The following is a 23,838-nucleotide window of genomic DNA, read 5'->3' on the forward strand; positions in this document are numbered from 1 at the left end:
CCAGTGAATGCAGTTTTTTTAGTTCTGGAAATTCTTACTCATTTTAATTTAAGGATTTTAAAGATCTCAAGTTCCTGTATTTATCTTAAAGATCCTTTTTATAAATCTCCTTGAAGATGAAACATGTTTTGTAAGAGCTTCAGAACAGTAACTATAAATAAATGACTCAAAAATGGACTTGGGTAACAATGTAATATGAGAGTTCATTATGATGCAATTGATGAGGTAATCCAGTCATTTCTGTGACACATAATACTTCGATAATCAGAATATCAAGTAATGACCTTACACCAAAACATATTAAGACTTTAGGAACTGCACATATATTTGAGCAGTTACAGCATTTACCCAAACAATATACCCTAAAGCTTACCATTATTTGTTTGTCAATGTTTCCAGAGTAACTCAACATACCAAAAAAAGACCTAACTGGTCAAAAAGACTTCATTACAATTTAAATCTTGGAAAAGTTTGTTAAAACCTTAGAATCTATAAAGAACATGACTGGGGGCGCCTGGGTGGCTTGGTCAGTTAAGCATCTGACTTCGGCTCAGGTCATGATCTCACGGTCGGTGAGTTCGAGCCCCACGTCGGGCTCTGTGCTGACAGCTCAGAGCCTGGAGCCTGTTTCAGATTCTGTGTCTCCCTCTCTCTCTGACCCTCCCCCGTTCATGCTCGGTCTCTCTGTCTCAAAAATAAATAAACGTTAAAAAAAATTAAAAAAAAAAATAAAGCACATGCCTGAATAGGATTATAGATCATTATAAAACTGAAACCTTAATTATTTATTTAACCAAGGTGGCAATAAGAGATTCCAAAGGCAAATATGTAGGATTATATAGTTGTTAGCAAAACTCAGCTCCTTTAACATTGAGAAATTTTAACTAAGTAATCAAAGACCTGACAAAGACAAAACACAAGCTTTGGTTTTCTGGCTGACAAAAGAGAAAAGACCTCTGTTTACGTTTTCAGGAACAGACCAACAATCCAAGAAAACTTTTTTCTTTTTTTTAACACAGAAAAGCAGAATTTTAACCTTATATCTATTTTAGAGGCACCTGGGTGGCTCAGTCGGTTAAGCTCCGATTCTTGATTTTGACTCAGGTCATGATCTTAATGCTCCTGAGTTTGAGCCTCCCACTGGGCTCTGTGCTAGCAGTGTGGAGCCTGCTTGTAATTCTCTCTTATTCTCTCTGCCTCCCCACTTGTGCTCTCTCTCTTTCTCCCTCTCTCTCTCAAATAAACTTTTTAAAAAATCTTTTTAAAAAAATCCATTTTAACCTAGTCTGTCCTGAAAAAAATAAAATAAAATCCATTTTAAATGAGTCCATCCTGACCACACATAAAATTCTTTTCCAATGATTTCCAGTCACAAACCTTCTACAGCTTTCCTTTGCATTCAAATTTTGTCCCCAGTCATTTCTCTCCAAACAATCCATCTCACTTAGGACAAAATTACTTTCTTTTACCTTCGTCAAAAATGTATTCCCATTCCTTATATCTTTCTTACACATCTCCTACTTTTTACATAGAGTTGTTTCCTTTGTCTCCATCAGTTTTTAACTACATTTAGCATAATTTTAACTCTTAGAAACCCTAGTCTCCAGTGGAAACTAAGTAGTAATCAATTGTAAACTGTTACACCAAAATCTTTAGAGGGCAAATTCATGAATCAAGCGCAAAGCAGGTTTTCCGACAGACCAAAATATCCTTAATTTCTCTGCGATAAGAAGTCAAAAGTACAAACATATGTTTGGTAATCAATGCTTTAACATCTTATCCTGTTGGAAAAGACCTAGAATGTCCAATGAATTCAATCTTGTTTATCATGCAAGAAAAACTTTAAAGTTCCAGGTTACTGAAGACTTTGAAAGCAATCTTAACAATTAACCACGAAAACATTGAGACAGACAAAATTAACCATTATTTTAAGTCATCTTTTTGCTAACAAATTGGAACAGAGATAACGTGAACTTATTTGACCTTCAGCAAACCTAGATAGAATAAAATGTTTCATTATCAATGCCGATAACTTCTCAGCAACTCCCCCATGCCTTATGACAAAGCACAAACTCTCTTGCATGACATAAATGATCCTCCATAACCTCGCCCAGCTCACCTCTCAACAGGCTCCAAAGCATTTTATCCCTCTCCACCACCAGTACTCAATGCCATGCATAACAGTTTCCCACATCTGGGGCTTTGCCTATGCTTCTTTCTTATCTGGAATTTCCTTCTTGGTCTTCCCATTTCTCATCACTATTAAAAGGGTGTAAATATCTCTGAAGATAAGGTATGAAAAACTATTCTTAACAAACTCCCAGGGGGTACATTCTGTCTGGTAACCATCTACAGACCAGCCTTTGAGAACAACTGTTGGAGAAGACCAATTTGAGATGTTCTCTGGGAATGCAGATGAAGAGTACCAAAGAAACAAATAGATTATAAATACAAATTGATAGTAGTAATACAAGATAGAGAGCAGAGACAAAATATGTGAACAACAAATAAGAAACCTGGACAGATTAAACAGATACAATAAAGTTTTAATAGGATAAAAGATTCCATGGCTGGGGAAATTTTTTTAAATTGAATCTGAGGGGTACCTGAGTGGCTCAGATGGTTAAGTGGATGACTTTTTTTTTTTAATGTTTATTTAGTTTTGAGAGAGAGAGAGAGAGAGAGAGAGAGAGAGAGAGAGAGAGAGAGAGAATTAACAGGGGAGGATCAAAGAGATAGGGAGACACAGAACCAAAAGCAGGCTCCAAGCTGTCAGCACAGAGCCCAACACGGGGCTTAAACTCACAAACTGTGAGATCATGACCTAAGCCTAAGTCAGATGCTTACCTGACTGAGCCACCCAGGCACCCCAGAAGCTAACTCTTGATTTCAGCTCAGGTCATGAGTTTGTGAGTTCAAGTCCTGTGCCTGGTTCTGCACTAACAGCTTGGAGCCTTCTTGGGATTCTCTCTCTCTTTCTCTCTCTGCCCTTCCTGGGCTGGTACTCTCTCTCTCACTCTTGAAATAAATAAATAAATAAACTTTAAAAAAATAATAAAGTGAATCTGAAAACTAGGTTTAGACTAAATTAATTAAAAGAGACCATACTCAAATATATTGAACTAGTTGTTTGTTTGTTTAAGAATAAAAAAGGTATAAGACTCAGAGCCAGGAGGAAACTATAAAATACCAAATCAGGAATCAAAATTATTTTGATGTCAGACTTTCCCACATAAAACACCAGGAAATAATGAAGTAAAATCTACAAAACACTGAGGGAGAGAAAGTATAGGTCACACAGTGCTTGCTCAGGCAACTTTTCTTTGACCACCAACTGATAAATTTGTGAAATCTTATTGAGTTCTACACTTACGAGTTGTACATTTCTCCATATGTATGTAATGGCTGACATAAATTTTGCTTAAAAAAAAAGAACAATGTTTAGCACATGAAGTTTCTCAATAAATAATTGTCACATAAAAGAATAAATGACTCAACCAAAAACTATCAAATAACATTCTGTAAAGTTAACAGAAAGACTTTCTCAAGTATGTGAGGACAGAGGAAAATGTGGGCACTCTTCTTGGTAAAAACAGTATTCATAAATACACGTTAGGGGCTCCTGGGTGGCTCAGTTGATTGAGCGGCCGACTCTTGACTTTGGCTCAGGTCACGATCTCATAGTCAGGTGATTGCGCCCCACGTCTGGCTCTATGCTGACATTGTGGAGCATGCTTGGGATTCTCTCTTCTCTCTGCCCTTTCCCTGCTTGCATTTTCTCTCTCTCTCTCTCTCTCTCTCTCTCTCTCTCTCTCTCTCTCTCAATGCATAAACATTAAAAAAAAAAAAAGAAATGTTTTAGCTGATCGAGAGATGAACCAAAGCTAAGAATTTAAGAATGGGCACCTTTGTCTTTACATTCCTGGTATCCTGGACCCTCTGTGAACATTAAAACTAGGTATACATTGCATTATGTCTGAACAATGGTTTAAATGTTTTTTAAATGTATCCAAAAGCCAAAAGAGATTGTTTTATAGAAAATGAGGTATCTGAAAAGTAAGCTAATGGGGCACCTGGGTCGCGCAGTCAGTTAAGAGTTCAACTCTTGGTTTTGGTTCAGGTCAAGGTCATGATCTCATGGTTTGTGGGTTCAAACCCCACATTGGGCTCAGCGCTGTGAGTGCTGGGCCTGCTTGAGAGTCTCTGTCTCCCTTACTCTCTGCACCTGTCCCATGTACTCTCTCTAAAAAATAAACAAACTGAAAAAAAAAAGAAGATACAAGATGTAAAAATTAAATATAATTAATTAATAGTAAGCTAATAACAATACAATAATCACCACCTAAATAATTGGACATCAACATCTAAATGACCTGGATAGTCATCATCCCATGGATCTGCAATCCGAGATTCAGTGAGCCCAGTGTAAAAGCAGGGGTGAAAAGGAGTGACACAAGCAGAAAGGCACAAAATCCCTCAGCTTCATTAAAGTGAAGTTAAAGTTCTTGCTCTGTTCTTGGTTTTGACACATACACAATTTTTTAAATTTTTTTAAATGTTTATTTATTTTTGAGAGAGAGAGGGAGAGAGAGAGAGAGAGAGAGCATGAGCAGGGGAGGGGTAGGGATAGAAGGAGACAGAATCTGAAGCAGGCTCCAAGCGAGCTCCAAGCTGTCAACACAGAGCCTGACTTAGGGCTCAAACTCATGGTCCGTGAGATCATGACCTGAGCCAAAGTCAGATGCCCAACCAACTGCCATCCAGGCACCCCAGACACATAACACAATTTAAAGGTCACTTAATATAATAAATAGGTTAAAATTTAAAGGTAGCCATCAGTAGATGTAAAACAAACTATAAGCCCTGTAAGTCTCTGCAAAGGATAAAAGACAAACCAAATATTGATCAAAAAGCAAAAGCCAAAAGCAAAGGGAACAGGAAAATATAAAAAAAAAAAAAATCAATACAAAGAATGCATAAAATAAGAGACAATATGACTAAATGTTCTTAATTCACCTCTTAAAGAACAAAAAGTCTCAAATATGGTTTTTAAAAATCTAAATATACCTTGGAAATAAGAATTAGCCCTAAAACCAAATGTCATAGGAAGTTTAAAAATAAAAGGATAGATAACAAAGACAAGAAAGACATCAGGCAAATACATACTAAAAGAAATCAGAACTAATATCAAATCAGAAAAATAAAATTAAGAAGAATTAAATGTAGGGGTGCCTGTGTGGCTCAGTCAGTTGGGCATCCAACTTTAGCTCAGGTAATGATCTCATGGTCTGTGAGTTTGAGCCCTGCATCAAGCTCTGTGTGACAGCTCAGAGCCTGGAACCTGCTTCGGATTCTGTGTCTCCCTCTCTCTCTGTCCCCCCCTCCTCGAACTCTGTCTCTCTCTCACTCCAAAAATAAAAAGTTAAAAAAAAAAAGTTAAAAAAAATTTTTTTAATTACAAAAAAGCATTAAATGTAAAAAAAAAAAAAGGAAACTTCTATGGATAGAATTTAGATTAATAATGGAAGAATAAGTTGTTAAAATTCATGCAGAGGATAACATCCAAATGCATAAGTCAAAACAACTTTAAAAATGCAGAGACACTATTGCTATTTAACATTGTCTGGATATTCTGTCCAGCAATGAAACAAAATGTTGGCAAGGAAAACATAAAGCCATCAGTATTTTCAGAGGACATAATTACATACCTAGGGGGAAAAAAATAAGCAAATCAATAGAAAACCCATTAAATGTAAGGACAATGTTCAGAAACTGGCTAACCACAAAATATTTTTTTAAATAGATTTTCTATCTGATGGTTATAACAAGTTCCAAAATACAATAAAATAAAATATAATTCATTGTGGAAAAACAAAACCCTGAAATACCTAGAGTCAATCTTGTTGTAATCTGAGAGAGACTTGGAGAACTATAGGATATCCATGAATTATTAAAAATAACTTACATAAGTGGTCAGAAATACAATATTCATAGATGGGAATGTTATATACATCCACAAAAGAAAACAATTATCTCTTAATTTCTTTATTTTTTCCCCAGCTTTATTGAGATATAATAGACATATAACATTGTGTAAGTTTAAGGTATATAACGTCATGATATTATATATGTATATATTACAAAACGATTACCACACCATGTTTAGTTAACACATCCATTACCTCACAGAGTTACAGTGTGTGTGTGGTGAGAAACATCAAAATACAAGATAGTATCGTTAACTATATAGTCTCCATGCTGTGCCTAACTTATTTCCATGTCTAATCAAATTCTGATAAGGCTTTTGTGGTAACATAACAAATTTATAAAACTGTTCTAAGGAAGAATTGTGGTTGAAAAGAGAAAAATCAATAAACAAATTAAATAACCCAGAAATATATCATGGCATATACAAAAATCTAAAATATATGGGAAAAAGTAAACTGTCATCACAAATTAGTAACAGTGGGAAATTATTTAGTTAATAGGTTTGGATTTATTTATTGACTATTTGGAAGAGAAATAAAATCAAAACATAGCTTTACTTTAAAAAAAAAATTTTTTTTAAGGTTTATTTATTTTTGAGACAGAGAGAGACAGAGCATGAACGGGGGAGGGAGGGTCAGAGAGAAAGGGAGACACAGAATGTAAAACAGGCTCCAGGCTCTGAGCACTCAGCACAGAGCCCGACGCGGGGCTCGAACTGACCGCGAGATCGTGACCTGAGCCGAAGTCAGACGCCCAACCGACTGAGCCACCCAGGCGCCCCCATAGCTTTACTTTATATCCTATATCCAAAAGAACTTCAGATTATAGAGTAAAATATAAAAAATAATAGTCACAAAGTATAAACCTGAAAAAATATCTCTAGCCACTGAGATTACAGATAACTTTTATTTTCATTATGCTTCACTATACTGTCAAAAATTTTATGCTGAGTACATGTCACGTTAAAAACATTTAACATTTTCTATATACTGAAAAATTAAAATACAATTAAATATTGAATATTTATCAAATGTCACTATGGCAGAAGAGCTCATAAGCTTTACTGAAATAGAGATTTCTAAGTTAACAGGGTGGATTAAATATCTAATTCTCCTTTGTCTTGAAACTGCACTCAAACTACAACAAAGATTATTTAAAACAAACAAAAAAAAAAAATCCGTAAACCCAACAGACAAAAACAATACAATTTGAAAAATACAAAGCAGAGGATAAGAGATAGCTGATTTCATAAAATTGAGAGAGAAAAATCCTAAACTGGCAGAGAGGAAGCTGAGAACCAATCCAATTAATATCCCAGAATCCTCAGAAGGCTCAGGGCCAGGCATCACCAGGTCCCCCACAGCTGGGAGTACAGGGAGGAAGTGGTAGACTCAGGAGGTCTGTATGAAAAGCTGTTTCAGCAGCACCTGATCCTTGGCTTTTCTTCCCAACTTCCAGCTGCTAGGTAAACAGTCCTCCCAATCCTAATGGAAAGTTGGAGCTTATCTTTTGAGAGGGTAAAATAGTGAGTGGGTCTTTGGACCTGGATCTACCAGCACAGGTGAGAGTGTGGTAGGACCAAAACCAGGATTAAGTGATCATATAGTTCTGAATGCTGAGGAACACCCCATCCTAAGACCTCTTTCCCCTCAGTTTCCAGAATTCTAACAACAAAATATCTACCTTCTGGCAGAAGATCAAGGAATCTGACCAGTCTAAAAGGAAAAGTCTAAAGATATTCAGAGAGGGTCCCCAGAAATGACCCACCTATATCATCCTTTAGTAAAATTCCAGAAATTTACCCACTGAAATTCCAACCAGCTTTTATCTTAGTCTCATGCAGACATCTGAAAAAATCCCTCTAACATGGAATCCATGCTAAAATAAACAAACAGAAAAGAGCAGTTAGGAGGAAACTGAAAATACGCAAGAAGAAACCCATCCAAATATATAGTATCCTCAGATAGAGAAAATAATGCATTCATGACATTAAAATAGGATCCTACTTTAAAAAGGGAACTAGAGAGGACATTAAAAAAAGGTACTCTTAGAAATTAAAACCATGAGAGCAAAGGTAAAACAGTCAATAAAATATTGGAAGAGAAAGTTAAGAAAATCTCCCAAGAAGTAGCACAAAACGCTGAAAAATAATAGAGAAAAAAAATAAGAAAGGAACCACTCCAGGAAAAACCATACCCAAATAGAAAGAAAGGAAATCAGTAAGAAAACATATGAGAAAAAAAATTCCCAGAACTGAAGAGTATGAGTTGTCAGAGAAGGACGCACCAACTGCCCAGTCTGAATGAAAACAGACACACCAAGGCACATTTTAGTAAAATTTCAGAACACTAAAAACAAAAAATTCTACAGGATTCCTAGGAGAACAACAGGTCAAGTATAAAGGACCAGGGATCTGAATGGCTTCATAATTCTCAAACGTGACTCTAGAATATATAACACAACATATAATGCATTCAAAATTCTGAAGAAAAATTGTCGTAGACTCTGGGTCTGGAATTCTTTCTTGTCCAGCAAGAAAGCGGGATACAGGATTAAAAAGAAAGCGAGGCTGATGTCTGGGAGAAGACAAGAGCCCTGATTAAGGGTCCTTACTCCATTTTATCAGGATCAGAAGGCTTACAACATGATGATGGGCATGCACAAAGAGAAAATGAAACTGAACATTAACTCATGGGCGTGAGGGAAAGGGGGTTTTGAAAATATGCGGTGTTAGGGGTTCGGGTTAATACAAAACAAAATCCTGGTGCCAGATGGAAGGTTGTTTACAGCAGATGTGAAGCACCACCTTTGTTTACTTAAACTGGTCTAGTGGACAAGAAAGACAGAGCAAGCTACCTCAGGGTCAACAAGGCACCTTTCTTTTGCTAATTAGCTCTGCTCTAGGCAACTTTGCCCTGCAGCCGTCTATAGCCCTATTTACCTGTTTACCTAATTTGGTCCTTCCTTCCTGTGAAAGCAGCTTTCTGCTATAGTACTAAGTTGGGGGTGTTTCCGCCCTGAATACCTAATCTTGTTTACCTCATGTACCTTTGTCCTATACTGGGGCCTTTGCCCCACCTTACCTATACCTATTTACCTAATCTTGTTTACGCAAACTTGGGTGTGAACATACTATGGCTTTCTAGTTCTTTATGCCTTGTTAACCCATCTGTGCAGGCTCAGGGAATTCCTAAGCTTATTTCCCACAGAAAATCATTTCTGACATAAACATACCTAATGAAGCTGGGTTATGAAGGAAGACAAAAGACATTTTCAGATATGCAAGGTCTCAGATAATTTCCCTCTCATGCAACCTTTCTCAGGAAATTAAGAATGTGCTCTGGCCAACTAATCTTTGACAAAGCAGGAAAGAATATCCAATGGAAAAAAAGACAGTCTCTTCAGCAAATGGTATTGGGAAAACTGGACAGCAACATGCAGAAGAATGAATCCTGACCACTTTCTTACACCATACACAAAAATAAACTCAAAATTGATGAAAGACATAAATGTAAGACATGAAGCCATCAAAACCTAGAGGAGAAAACAGGCAACCTTGGTCACAGCAACTTCTTACTTGACATGTCTTCTGAGGCAAGGGAAACAAAAGCAAGAATATACTAATGGGACCTCTTCAAGATAAAAAGCTTCTGCACAGCAAAGAAACAATCAGAAAAACTAAAAGGCAACTGACAGAATGGGAGAAGATATTTGTAAATGACATATCAGATAAAGGGTTAGTATACAAAATCTATAAAGAACTTATCAAACTCAACACCTAAAAAACAAATAATCCAGTGAAGAAATGGGCAAAAGACATGAACAGACACTTTTCCAAAGAAGACATCCAGATGGCTAACAGACACATGAAAAAATGTTCAACATCACTCATCATCAGGGAGACACAAATCAAAACCACAATGAGATACACCTTACACCTTACACCTGTAGAATGGCTAAAATTAACAACTCAGGCAACAACAGATGTTGGCAAGGATGTGGAGAAAGAGGAACAATTTTGTACTACTGGTGGGAATATAAACTGGTGCAACCAGTCTGGAAAACAGTATGAAGATGCCTCAAAAACTTAAAAATAGAACTACCCTATGACCCAGGATTTGCACTGCTAGGTATTTATCCAAAGGATACAGGAGTGCTGATCTGAAGGGGCACATGCACCCCAATGTTTATAGCAGCACTATTGACAATATCCAAAGTATGGAAAGAACCCAAATGTCCATTGATAGATGAATGGTAAAGAAGATGTGGTATATATACACAATGGAATATTACTCAGCGATGAAAAGGACTGACATCTTGCCATTTGCAACAGCATGGATGGACCTAGAGTATATTATGGTAAACAAAATAAGTCAGAGAAAGACAAATAATAGATGTAATTTCACTCATATGTGGAATTTAAGATACAAAACAGATGAACATAAGGGAAGAGAAGCAAAAATAATAAAAAACAGGGAGGGGGACAAACCATAAAAGACTCTTAAATACGGAGAACAAACTAAGGATTGCAGGCATATGTTGGGTGGGGGAAGGGCTGAAGGAGTGAGGGGCATTAAGGAGAATACTGGTTGAGATGAGCACTGAGTGTTATATGTAAGTGATGAATCACTAAATTTTATTCCTGAAAAAAAAAATAACAAATATAATTTGATTTAAAAAGAAGAATGTGCTCTATCACAGTAATAAAAAAAACTACCAAGAAACAAAAAGTCCAGGACCAGACATTTATTTTTTTAAGAAACTTTTTTTTAATGTTTATTTATTATTTTTGAGAAAGAGAGAGCACAGGGGAGGGGCAAAGAGAGATAGAGACAGAGAATCTGTGCTGACACCACAGAGCCAGATGTGGGGCTCAAACCCATGAACTGTGACATCATGACTTGAGCAGAAACCAAATTAGCCACTTAACCAACTGAGCCAACCAGGCACCCCTTAACTCCTCTTTAAATGTCTGGTAGAGGGGCGCCTGAGTGGCTCAGTCAGTTAAGCATCCGACTTTTGATTTCAGCTCAGGTCGTAATCTCACGGTTCATGAGTTCGAGCCCCACAGGTGGCTCTGTGCTGACTGTGCAGAGCCTACTTGGGATTCTCTCTTTCCCTCTCTCTTTGCCCCTCCCCTGCTCTCCCTCTCTCTCTCAAAATAAATAAAATAAAACTTAAAAAAATAAAGAGGAGTTAATACCTAGTCTTCTCAAACTATTACAAAAAACATGGAAGAGGAAGGAAGGCTTCCAAATATGTTCTACGAGGCCAGCATTACCCTGATACCAAAACCACAAAATGACACCACACACACACAAAAAGAAAACTACAGGCCAATATCCCCAAAGAACAAAAATGCAAAAATCCTCAATAAAATATTAGCAAACCACATGTAACAATGTATTAAAAAGATCATTCACCATGATCAGGTGGGATTTATTCTTGGGATGAAAGATTGGTTCAATATTCACAAATCAACATCACACAGCACACCAACAAAAGTATTCATGTGCAATACCTGCCGTATTAGTGGGTGAGACTCTTCTTGGGTCCCTTGGTATATGGTGCTGAATCCCATGGCTCCCACGAAGTCACTTTTGTACATGGATGGATGCTAAATTGTTTTAGTTGAGTGTGGGATATGAGTAATGAATGTCTCATTTAGCCATATGGCTGACGTCATTTAGAAATTCTCAAATTGGGTTTTAAAAATGAGCTCAGCCATATATATTTAAGAAACACACCTCAAACATAAATATATTGAAAGCTGGAAAATAAAGAATAAATATTTTAATTAATGAAAACTGGAATCTTATGTTTGTATCAGAAAAAATAGACTTTATATACAAATATTATGTAATATTCAATGTCAGTCTATATTGAAAAATGATTTTTCATATTTGCTAAATAACTTTTATGATTACATTATATATTTCATACATATATTTTCATATATATCTCATACATGTATATTCATACATATATTCCATACATATATTTTCATACATATATTTCATACATACATATTTCATACAGATATATGTCATATATATATTATAGAAATATTTCATATAGATATTTCACATAGATATGTTTTATATAGATATTTCATATCTATATTTCATATAGATAGATATCATATATCTATATTTCATACACATATATTTACTAATCTGAGGATTTAATTAAACAGGAAGGGGGATTATTAGGAGGGGCACCACTGTAAAAATGTACAAAAGGTCTAGGGGGGCTATGTGGAAGGGGAGATAAATATATACATGGAACCCCCCTTCCATTAGCCCCTCCTCCCCCAGTCCTGAGAGAGCATGAGAACTTGGGTGGTAGGTGAAGGGGTGGGAGGGTGGGGGCGCTTTGGCCTCTGGCTTAGTGAGCCCTTGGGGAGGCAGGCCAAGGGTCTAGGGACCCTCAGAAGGGGGTGATGGTGTACCTCAGGAGATCATGAACTATAACTTCTGAAATGACTCCCATTCTCATCTCTCATGTGTATGCACACGCGCGCACACACAGACACACACACACGCACACCACTCTAGAGGCTTGTGACTTCTGCCTTTCCAGTGACTCCAAGGTCCATCTGATGCTTGATCTTGTGGGGGTTGGGGCTTCTGCTCCCAGGTTCCATGACCTCAGAGGTGGCTGGTGAGGTCATGACCTCTGCCCTCTAGCCCTGGCCTGAAACCTCAGCTCTAGGACCTTGTCAAAAGGAAAGGGGGATGGAGCTTTGCCCCTGTCCCTCCCCTTCACTTACCTGTTAGCCTGGGCTAGGCCAGGGGCCCTAGGTGGAGGGCCAGCACAAGTGGAGGTGGTGTCCCCAAAAGGGCTCCTGGGGGGGTCTTGCTGAGAAGGTGAGGGGTTCCCAGGGCCGCAGTAGGTGGCAGTGGTGGAGCCAAGCGGCTGTATAGCAGGGGGTGGGCAGGCTCCAGAATGTAGAGGTGGGCGGCAGCCATGGCCCCTGGTCCAGTCAGCTCCTCGCCAGCCTCATAGAAGCGGGGTGGCCTAGCAAGGTGAGGGGGGCTTGCCAACCAGGTTGGCTCCAGGAAGCCAGCACAGCACTCTGGGGGACAAGGGCCCAGAGAGGCGGGGTGGCCGGGGCCTCTCAAACAGCAGGTGAAGGCCCTGAGGCCCGATGGTGGCAGCGGCGGACTCCTCCTTCCGTTCTTCCTTTACCCACACTGATTCCTTGGCGGCCTGGCCCCTTCCTCGCCAGCCCGGGCCTTGGGAGTAGCAGGAGAAACTCTGAGCTGGGGCCCTGAGAAGGGGAGGTCCCTGTCTTCCTCCTCCTTGGTGATAGAGGGCTCTGTCTGCTCCACAGGCTGCTCCTTGTGTGAGCCTGGTGTCCAGGCGGCCTCAGGGGGCCAGACCCAAGCAGGAAAGGCCAGAGGACTGTGGTGCAGGTGGCCCCATGGGTCTGGGGGGGAGGCGAAGTTTGGTGGAGGGTGGCCCCATGGGTCTGGCGGGGAGGCAAAGGTTGGTGGGGGCCCTGGGCTTTCTTTCTGGGCAAAGATGATGCTGGAGTTGAATGTGAGGCTGCCCAGGCCTCTAAAGGCCCTGTTAGGGCAGCCAATGAGGCAAAGCTTGTGGGATGCCCAAAGGGATCAATGTGGGTGCTGGGGCTCAGAAAGCTTCCCTGGGCCCTGGGAGCTGTGGTGAAAGGGTTGGCTGCAGAGTAGATGGCACCAGCCGCAGTGAAGAGGGAGGTGGCGGGGCGGGAGAGTTCCTGCCAAGGGTGCAGGGCCCCATCCACCCAGGGAAGGCAGGGCAAGAGGTTGTTCTGAAAGTCAAGCTTGTGGGGGGTCACCCTTCATCTTTTCCTGGTGTTTCAGGATCATGTAAACCTCGTGTGTGGCATGCCACTTCCCTGGTTTCCTTAAAGGTGGTCGGAAATGGTTGGGGATCTTTGTCCCCTTTTGGGGAAGCCCGTGAAGCCCACTTAGCACTGGCCCCAGTCGTGCCAGTGGTGGCAGCTCAGGTTCATGCTCTTGGGCTGGAAGGCCCCCTGCAGGGTGCCAAAGGAGACAGCCAGAGCAAAGCCCAGAGGTAGGCCAGGCACTGCGGGAGTTGGGCGTGTATGCATTGTGTCTCCTTGCCTTGCTCACTGGATTAGTTTAAGATGCTTATCTCCCTGCCACTAAAAGGTCTGTTTTGCTCTACCTTTGCAAACTGGAGATTGGGGATGGTAGTCTCAGAAACAGAAAATACAGAGCAGCTTGCTCACCTTGAGTATCTTTTTGCTGGACACGGAGTATCTGTACTACCAGTTAAAGTAGGCTAAATAGCAGAGGAGCCCATCCAGAATGCTTATGGTGGAACAGAAGTTTATTCTCACTCACACACTGTAGATTGAATGTTTGTGTTCCCCCAAAATTCATATGTTGAAACCTCATCCCCAGTGTGATGGTATATGGAGATGGGGAGGTAAGTTACCTCCTTTGGGAGGTAAGTAGGCCATGAGGGCCCCCAGAGAGCTCCCTCACCCTTCCTGCCATGTGAGGACACAGCAAAATGATGAAGGCCTCCAGAACTGAGAAATAAGTTTCTGTTGCTTATAAGCCATGTAGTCTCTGGTATCTCATTATGGCAGCCCAAGTGGACTAAAACATCACATAACCCTCCAAGTGAAATGTTCCTCGTCACCATGCATGTCTCCTCTAGGTGGAGATTCAAGAACCCAGTCTCCTATTTCATGGATTGTAAGGGTCTGGGAAATGAGACCCCTCAATGAGCACAAGCATCTCAAATACAACTCTGCACTGGATTCCAGGGCATCTAGCCAGCTCTGCTTCCCTGGTCCCACCCCCACAACTCTCAGAACTTCCCACGTCTCATTCTTGCCTTCCCCAGGTGTTCTTGCAACCTCTCAGGAAAGCTGAAGGTGGACATGACCAAGATCAAGGATTCCACAGCTCCTGGGAGCCTCCCACAACAGTGGGGATGTTGCCTCTCACCAGTTAGATTTGTGTTTGCCCCTTGGTTTTTCAAAACTGAGCGATATATCATTTAAGGATGCAAACATAAGTGTGATACAACAATTTTAAAAAGCAAGAGAGAGGGGTGCCTGGGTGGCTCAGTTGGTTAAGCACCAGACTTCAGGTCATGATCTCACATGATCTCATGATCTCAGTTTGTGGTTTGAGTCCCACATCAGGCCCTGTGCTGACAGCTCTGATTCCTGGCAATATTTCAATGCTGAACTTGGTAGTGCAGTTTCAGGTGTTTGGATTTTGTTTGTTTTTATTTAATTTTTTCAATTGTACACATATATTTTATTCATTCTTTTGCATAGATGATGCATTTCACGATGAAAAGTTTTTAAAAGATAATGGGAGGGGCCCTGGGTGGCTCAGTTGGTTAAGCATGGGACTTCGGCTCAGGTCATGATCTCAGAGTTCCAGCCCCACATCCAGCTCACTGCTGTCAGCACAGAACCCACTTTGGATACTCTGCCCACCCCACCCCACCCGCCCCTACCCTGCTCACACTGTCTCACCCTAAAATATTTTTAGGGGGAGGATCCAATATGGTGGAACAGCATGGAAGTTTTGTGTGTGTCTCGCGTCCATGAAATACAGCCAGACCAACACTAAACCATCCTACACACCTAGAAAACTGATTGGAGGATTAAAACAACAATCTGCACAAGCTGAACCACAGAATTCAGGAGGCATGCGGCATGTGGGGGTGAACTTGGGGAGCAAGAAGGCACAGGAAGGGAGGTGCTTTTGCAAGCGGAGAGAGGAAGGAGACTGCGGAGGGAGGTAGAATATGGGAAAAGCAACCCTCCCCAAAAGCAGCTGGAGAGAAAGTGGAAAATTGGAAACAGCCGCAGGGACTAAACTAAAAAGGGAGAAAGGAGAAAAGACAAAGGAGAGGGTTTACATTCCATTGAGACTGTAAACAAGGGTAGCGCAGTCTGCAACTCCGCAGCTCCGTACCTGCTGTGCTCTGGTGGGAAGGGTGAATCCCCAGGAATAGAGTGGGGTCTGGGAGGTTCTCAGGCCACATGGGGAAAAGTGGTTCCAATGCTGGAAGGACATTTGGTGGAGACTGTTGAAGCCACCTGGTCCCAGGAGACCCCAGAAAACGGCCACATTCGCTGGTGCAGAACAAGGTCGTTAAGGGTGGAGCCTGGTGCCAGATGTGTGTTGTGATTTTTCCATAATCCCTGAAACGCTGCTTCTACACTATCTCGTGGTCTTTCTGGGGGGCGGGCTGGCACCTGGCCGTAGTCTTGGGGCACCGGCAGCAGCAGGGTCCAGCAAGTGTTCCTGGGTACTGCCGACATTCAGCCATTGCTCATTCAGCCATTGCTTGGTGAGACCCTGCCACAGAGGGGCAGAATGGGTCAAAGCCGCAGTCCTTCAGAGGTAAGGAGCCGGGGAAAACAGCCGCATCTGAGACAAAACTTGGGAGAGAGGTACTGCCTGGAGCTTGGTCACAGAGAGCGAAAAAGCGGGGAGTAGACAAAAGCTGAAGACAGGACGGGTGCGCGATTGCTGATCCGGGAGAACAGACTGTAGTGGAGGAGGCCATTTTCACCTCTCCCGCGCATGCGCATACGCACCTACGAGCGCGTAACAATCCACCACAGTAGGCTAGCAGCGCCATCTAGTGGAGAGCGGAGCCGTTACACCGAACCCCACCCAACTGGGCCAACTTAGCTCTTCAAGAACACAAATCTCACCGCCAGCTTAATTTATGGACTATAATGAGCTACATAGTCTGACTTCTAGGGGAAAATGAAGCAATTTCAGTCCTACTTCAATCTGTTAGCAAGTCCATCTATTCAATTTTCTTTATTTCTTTTTTTTGTTCTCTTTTATACTTCTTTTTCTTGAATACAGAAAGAGAAAAATTCATTTTTATTTTCAATTATTATTAAAAATATTTTTCTGTATTTTTTATTACTATATGTTTTACTTTTGTGTAAATTTTTTCAAATTCTATTTTACTTCCATCATTTTATTTTAGTCTGCTTCAGTGTATTCACCTTTACAAATTTTCAAAGAGTTTCCTTGTTTCTTTTTCTTTTTTGCTCTTTTTCATTTCTTTTCTTTTTCTTGAATGCAGAAAGAGAAAAACTTCATTTTTACTTTCAATTTCTATTGAAAATATTTTTCTTTAATTTTTTACTATATTTTTTGCTTTTATGTAAATTTTTTCAAATTCTATTTTACTTCAATCATTTTATTTTAGTCTACTACAGTGTATTCACTTTTTCAAATTTTCAAACTATTTCCTTTTTTTCTTTTTCTTTTTTGGTAATCTTTTTTCTCTTTTTCATTTCTTTTCTTTTTCTTGAATAGAGAAAAAGAAAAAATTAATATTTATTTTTAATTTTTATTAAAACTATTTTTCTTTAGTTTTTTTCTACTATATTCTTTCCTTTGTGTGTATTTTTTCAAATTCTTTTACTCCCATCATCTCATTTTAGTCTACTTCAGTGTATTGATTTTTTCAAATTCTCAAATGATTTCCCTTTTTTTTTCTCCCCCCCTTTTCTTCTCTAATCTGTCGAACCACTTTCAACACCCCAACCAAAACACACCTAGGATCTAGCATCATTTGTTCAATTTTTTTTGTATGTGTGTGTTTTTAATTTTCTAATTTTAATATTTTTTATTTTATTTTTTTATTTTAATTTCTGTACCTCATTAATTCCTTTTCTCCCTTCAAAATGAAAATACGAAGGAATTCACCCCAAAAGAAAGAGCACGAAGAAATGACAGCCAGGGATTTAACCAACACAGATACAAGCAAGATGTCTGAACCAGAATTTAGAATCATGATAATAAGAATACTAGCTGGAGTTGAAAATAGATTAGAATCCCTTTCTGCAGAGATAAAAGTAAAAAAACAGCCAGAATGAAATTCAAAATGCTATAACTGAGCTGTAATCATGGATGGATGCAGCGGCAGCAAGGATGGATGAAGCAGAACAGAGAATCAGCGATGTAGAGGACAAACTTATAGAGAATAATGAAGCAGAAAAAAAGAGGGAGATGAAGGCAAAAGAGCACAATTTAAGAATTAGAGAAATCAGTGGCTTATTAAAAAGGAACATCAGAATCATAGGGGTCCAAGAAGAGGAAGAGAGAGAAATAGGGGTAGAAGGGTTATGTGAGCAAATCATAGTGGAAAACTTTCCTAACCCGGGGAAAGACACAGGCATCAAAAGCCAGGAAACACAGAGGATGCCCATTAGATTCAACAAAAACCGACCGTCAATAAGGCATATCATAGTCAAATTCACAAAATACTCAGGCAAGGAGAGAATCATGAAAGCAGCAAGGGAAAAAAAGTCCCTAACCTACAAAGGAAGACAGATCAGGTTTGCAGCAGACCTATCCCCAGAAACTTGGCAGGCCAGAAAGGAGTGGTGGGATATATTCAGTGAGATGAATCAGCAAAATATGCAGCCAAGAATTCTTTATCCAACAAGGCTGTCATTCAAAATAGGAGAGATAGGGGCGCCTGGGTGGCGCAGTCGGTTAAGCGTCCGACTTCAGCCAGGTCACGATCTCACGGTCCGTGAGTTTGAGCCCCGCGTCAGGCTCTGGGCTGATGGCTCAGAGCCTGGAGCCTGTTTCCGATTCTGTGTCTCCCTCTCTTTCTGCCCCTCCCCCGTTCATGCTCTGTCTCTCTCTGTCCCCAAAAAAATAAATAAAAGTTGAAAAAAAATTAAAAAAAAAAAATAGGAGAGATAAACAGTTTCCCAGACAAACAAAAATTAAAAGAGTTTATGACAACTAAACCAGCCTGCAAGAAATTTTAAGGGGGACTCTCTGAGAGGAGAATAGATGAAAAAAATATTGTGTTTTCTTATAATTTTTTATTTTTATTTCTTTTTATATATAAAATATATATATACATATATATATATATTATATATATATATGTATATATATATATATATATATTATATATATCAAAAGCAACAAAGATTAGAAAGGACCAGAGAACACCAGAAACTCCAACTCTACAAGCATCATAATGGAAATAAATTCATATCTTTCAGTACTCACTCTAAATGTCAACAGACTCAATGCTCCAATCAAAAGACATAGGGTAACAGAAAGGATAAGTAAACAAGATCCATCTATATGCTGTTTACAAGAGACCCACTTTAGACCTAAAGACACCTTCAGATTGAAAATAAGGGGATGGAGAACCATCTGTCATGCTAATGGTCATCAAAAGAAAGCCAGAGTAGCCATATTATATCAGACAATCTAGACTTTAAAATAAAGACTGTATCAAGAGATGCAGAAGGGAATTATACCATAATCAAGGGTTCTATCCACCAAGAAGACCTTACAATTGTAAACATTTATGCGCCAAGTGTGGAAGCACTCAAATATAAAAATCAATTAATCACAAACATAAAGAAACTCATCGATAGCAATACCATAAGAGTAGGAGACTTCAACACCCCACTCACAGCGATGGACAAATCATCTAATCAAAAAATCAACAAGGAAACAATGGCTTTGAATGACACAGTGGACCAGATGGACTTAACAGATATATTCAGAACATTTCATCTTAAAGCAGCAGAATATACATTCTTCTCCAGTGCACATGGAATGTTCTCCAGAATAGACCATATACTGGGACACAAATCAGCCCTAAGTAAGTACAAAAAGATCGAGATCATACTGTGTATATTTTGAGACCACAACGCTATGAAACTCAAAATCAACCACAAGAAAAATTTGGAAAGGTAACAAATACTTGGAGACTGAAGAACATCCTCCTAAAGAATGAATGGGCTAACCAAGAAGTTAAAGAGGAAATTAAAAAGTACATACAAGCCAATAAAAATGATAACACCACAACCCAAAACCTCTTGGACACAGCAAAGGCGGTCATAAGAGGAAAGTATATAGCATCCAGGCCTTCCTAAAGAAGGAAGAAAGATCTCAGATACACAACCGAACCTTACACGTTAAAGAGCTGGAAAAAGAACAGCAAATAAAACCCAAAACCAGCAGAAGACAGGAAATAATAAAGATTAGAGCAGAAATCAATGCTATTGAAACCAAAAAAACAGTAGAACAGATCAATGAAACCAGAAGCTGGTTCTTTGAAAGAATTAACAAAATTGATAAACCACTAGCCAGTTTGATCAAAAAGAAAAAGGAAAGGACACAAATAAATAAAATCAAGAATGAAAGAGGAGAGATCACAACCAACACAGCAGAAATAAAAACAATAATAAGAGAATATTATGAGCAATTACAGGCCAATAAAAAGGGCAATCTGGAAGAAATGGACAAATTCCTAGAAACATATAGACTACCAAAAGTGAAACAGGAAGAAATAGAAAATTTGAACAGACCCATAAGCAGTAAGGAAATTGAATTAGGAATCAAAAATCCACCAAAAAACAAGAGTCCAGGGCCAGGTGGCTTTCCAGGGGAATTCTACCAAACATTTCAGGAAGAGTTAACACCTATTCTCTTGAAGCTGTTCCAAAAAATAGAAATGGAAGGAAAACTTCTAAACTCTTTCTATGAAGCCAGCATTACCTTGATTCCAAAACCAGACAGAGACGCTACTAAAAAGGAGAACTATAGACCAATTTCCCTGTTGAACATGGATGCAAAAATCCTCAACAAGATATTAGCCAACCGGCTCCAACAATACATTAAAAAATTATTCACCACGACCAAGTGGGATTTATACCTGGGATGCAGGACTGGTTCAATATTGGCAAAACAATTAACGTGATTCATCACATCAATAAAAGAAAGGACAAGAACCATATGATCCTCTCAATAGATGCAGAGAAGGCATTTGACAAAATACAGCATCTTTTCTTGATAAAAACCCTCAAGAAGGTAGGGACAGAAGGAGCATATCTCAAGATCATAAAAGCCATATATGAATGACCCAATGCTAATATCATCCTATATGGGGAAAAACTGACAGCTTTCCGCCTAAGGTCAGGAACAAGACAGGGATGTCCACTCTTGCCACTGTTATTCAACATTCACTGTTATTCAAAGATTGGAAATCTTAGCCTCTGCACTCAGACAACACAAAAAAATAAAAGGCATCCAAATCGGCCAGGAGAAGGTCAAACTTTCACTCTTCACAGATGACATGATACTCCATACGGAAAACCCAAAAGATTCCACCAAAAAACTGCTAGAATTGATTCATGAATTCAGCAAAATTGCAGGATATAAAATCAATGCACAGAAATTGGTTGCATTCCTATACAGCAACAATGAAGCAACAGAAAGAGAAATCAAGGAATCGATCCCATTTACAGTTGCACCAAAAACCATAAAATGCCTAGGAATAAATCTAACCAAAGAGGTGAAAAATCTATACGCTGAAAACTATAGAAAGCTTATGAAAGAAATTGAAGAAGACACAAAAAAATGGGAAAAGATTCCATGCTCCTGGATAGGAAGAACAAATATTGTTAAAATGTCAATACTACCCAAAGCAACCTACATATTCAGTGCAATCCCTATCAATGTAACACCAGCATTCTTCACAGAGCTAGAACAAATAATCCTAAAATTTGTATGGAACCAGAAAAGACCCCAAATAGCTAAAAAAAAATCTTGAAAAAGAAAACCAAAGCATGAGGCATCACAATCCCAGACTTCAAGCTATACTATAAAGCTGTAATCATCAAGACAGTATGGTACTGGCACAAGAACAGACACTCAGATCAATGGAACAGAATAAAGAACCCAGAAATGGACCCACAAATATATGGCCAACTAATCTTTGACAAAGCAGGAAAGAATATCCAATGGAATAAAGACAGTCTCTTCAGCAAGTGGTGCTGGGAAAACTGGACAGTGACATATAGAAGAATGAACCTGGACCACTTTCTTACAGCATACACAAAAATAAAGTCAAAATGGATGAAAGACCTAAATGTAAGGCAGGAATCCATCAAAATCCTCAAGGAGAAAGCAGGCAAAAACCTCTTTGACCTTGGCCGCAGCAACTTCTTACTCAACACGTCTCCAGAGGCAAGGGAAACCAAAGCAAAAATGAACTACTGGGACCTCATCAAAATAAAATCTTCTGCACAGTGAAGGAAACAATCAGCAAAACTAAAAGACAACTGACAGAATGGGAGAAGTTATTTTTAAATGACATATCAGATAAAGGGTTAGTATGCAACATCTATAAAGAACTTATCAAACTCAACACCCAAAAAACAAATAATCCAGTGAAGAAATGGGCAAAAGACATGAATAGACACTTCTCCAAAGAAGACATCCAGATGGCCAACTAACACATGAAAAAATGCTCAACATCACTCATCATCAGGGAAATACTAATCAAAACCACAATGAGATACCACTTTACACTGTCAGAATGGCTAACATTAACAACTCAGGCAACAACAGATGTTGGCGAGGATGCAGAGAAAGAGGATCTCTTTTGCACTGTTGGTGGGAATGCAAGCTGGTGCAACTACTCTGGAAAACAGTATGGATTTTCCTCAAAAAACTAAAAATAGAACTACCCTACGACCCAGCAATTGCACTACTAGGCATTTATCCACGAGATACAGGTGTGCTGTTTTGAAGGGACACATGCACGCCCATGTTCATAGCAGCACTATCAACTAGCCAAAGTATGGGAAGAGCCCAAATGTCCATCGATGGATGATTAAAGAAAATGTGGTATATATATACAATAGAGTATTACTCAGCAATCAAAAGGAATGAAATCTTGCCATTTGCAACTACGTGGATGGAACTGGAGGGCATTATGTTAAGTGAAATTAGTCAGTCAGAGAAAGACAAAAATCATATGACTTCACTCATATGAGGACTTTAAGAGACAAAACAGATGAACATAAGGGAAGGGAAACAAAAATAATATAAAAACAGGGAGGGGGACAAACCAGAAGAGACTCATAAATATGGAGAACAAACTGAAGGTTACTGGAGGGGTTGTGGGAGAGGGGATGGGCTAAATGGGTCAGGTGCACTAAGGAATCTACTCCTGAAGTCATTGTTGCACTATATGCTAACTAATTTGGATGTAAATTCAAAAAAATAAAAAATAAAATAAAAAGTATATATATTTAATTTTTTTAAATAAATAAATAAATAAATAAACATACATTTTGAAAAGCTATTAAATGCTGGACTAAATATAAAGATGAGAGAGAAAATACCTCAACTATTTGAAAGAAGACATTAAAAAACAGGAAGGGGGGCACCTGGGTGACTCATTCAGTTAAGCGTCCAGCTTTGGCTCAGGTCATGATCTCGTGGTTCATGAGTTCCAGCCTTGCGTAGGGTTTTGTGCTGACGGCTCAGAGCCTGGAGCCTTTTTCGGATTCTTTGTCTCCCTCTGTCTCTGTGCCTCCCCAACTCACACTCTGTCTCTCTCTCTCTCAAAAATAAAGATTAAAAATAAATTTAAAATAAATAAAAAATAAATAAAACACAGGAAGGAAATACATAAAAATACTAACAGGAATTACTCTGGGTCCTGGGGGATGGATAATTTTAATGTTTTCTTGTAATTTCAGATGGCTAATGAACATCTATTTCTTTTTTAAATACTAGAACCTTTATGATCTGTAAATTGGAATCTTCAAAAACAATGGTTGTTTGGTCATTTAGATAAGTCATTTCATGTTTAACAAAATAGTATAATGCACTTGATCTTAGCCAAAAGGCAAGATGTGATATGAAATAGTATAATGAATGGAATATATGAAATTTTATGAAAATGGCTCTAAGAAAGAGTCAGTGTTTGAAGCCTGGATCCTCACAGGAACAAAAACAGAAACAAAAACAACAGCCAACAACAAAAATCCAGACCACACCCTGG

General features: G+C 39.2%; 1 pseudogene; it reads right to left on the bottom strand.

The window, feature by feature from the left end:
• Positions 1 to 12,756: 12,756 nt before the first annotated feature.
• On the bottom strand, positions 12,757 to 16,617 carry LOC121029253 (probable fibrosin-1; annotated as a pseudogene).
• Between the last annotated feature and the right edge of the window lie 7,221 nt (positions 16,618 to 23,838).

Source organism: Herpailurus yagouaroundi, unplaced genomic scaffold (genome assembly GCF_014898765.1).
Source record: "Herpailurus yagouaroundi ecotype Mexico unplaced genomic scaffold, PumYag 139, whole genome shotgun sequence".
NCBI lineage: Eukaryota > Metazoa > Chordata > Mammalia > Carnivora > Felidae > Herpailurus > Herpailurus yagouaroundi.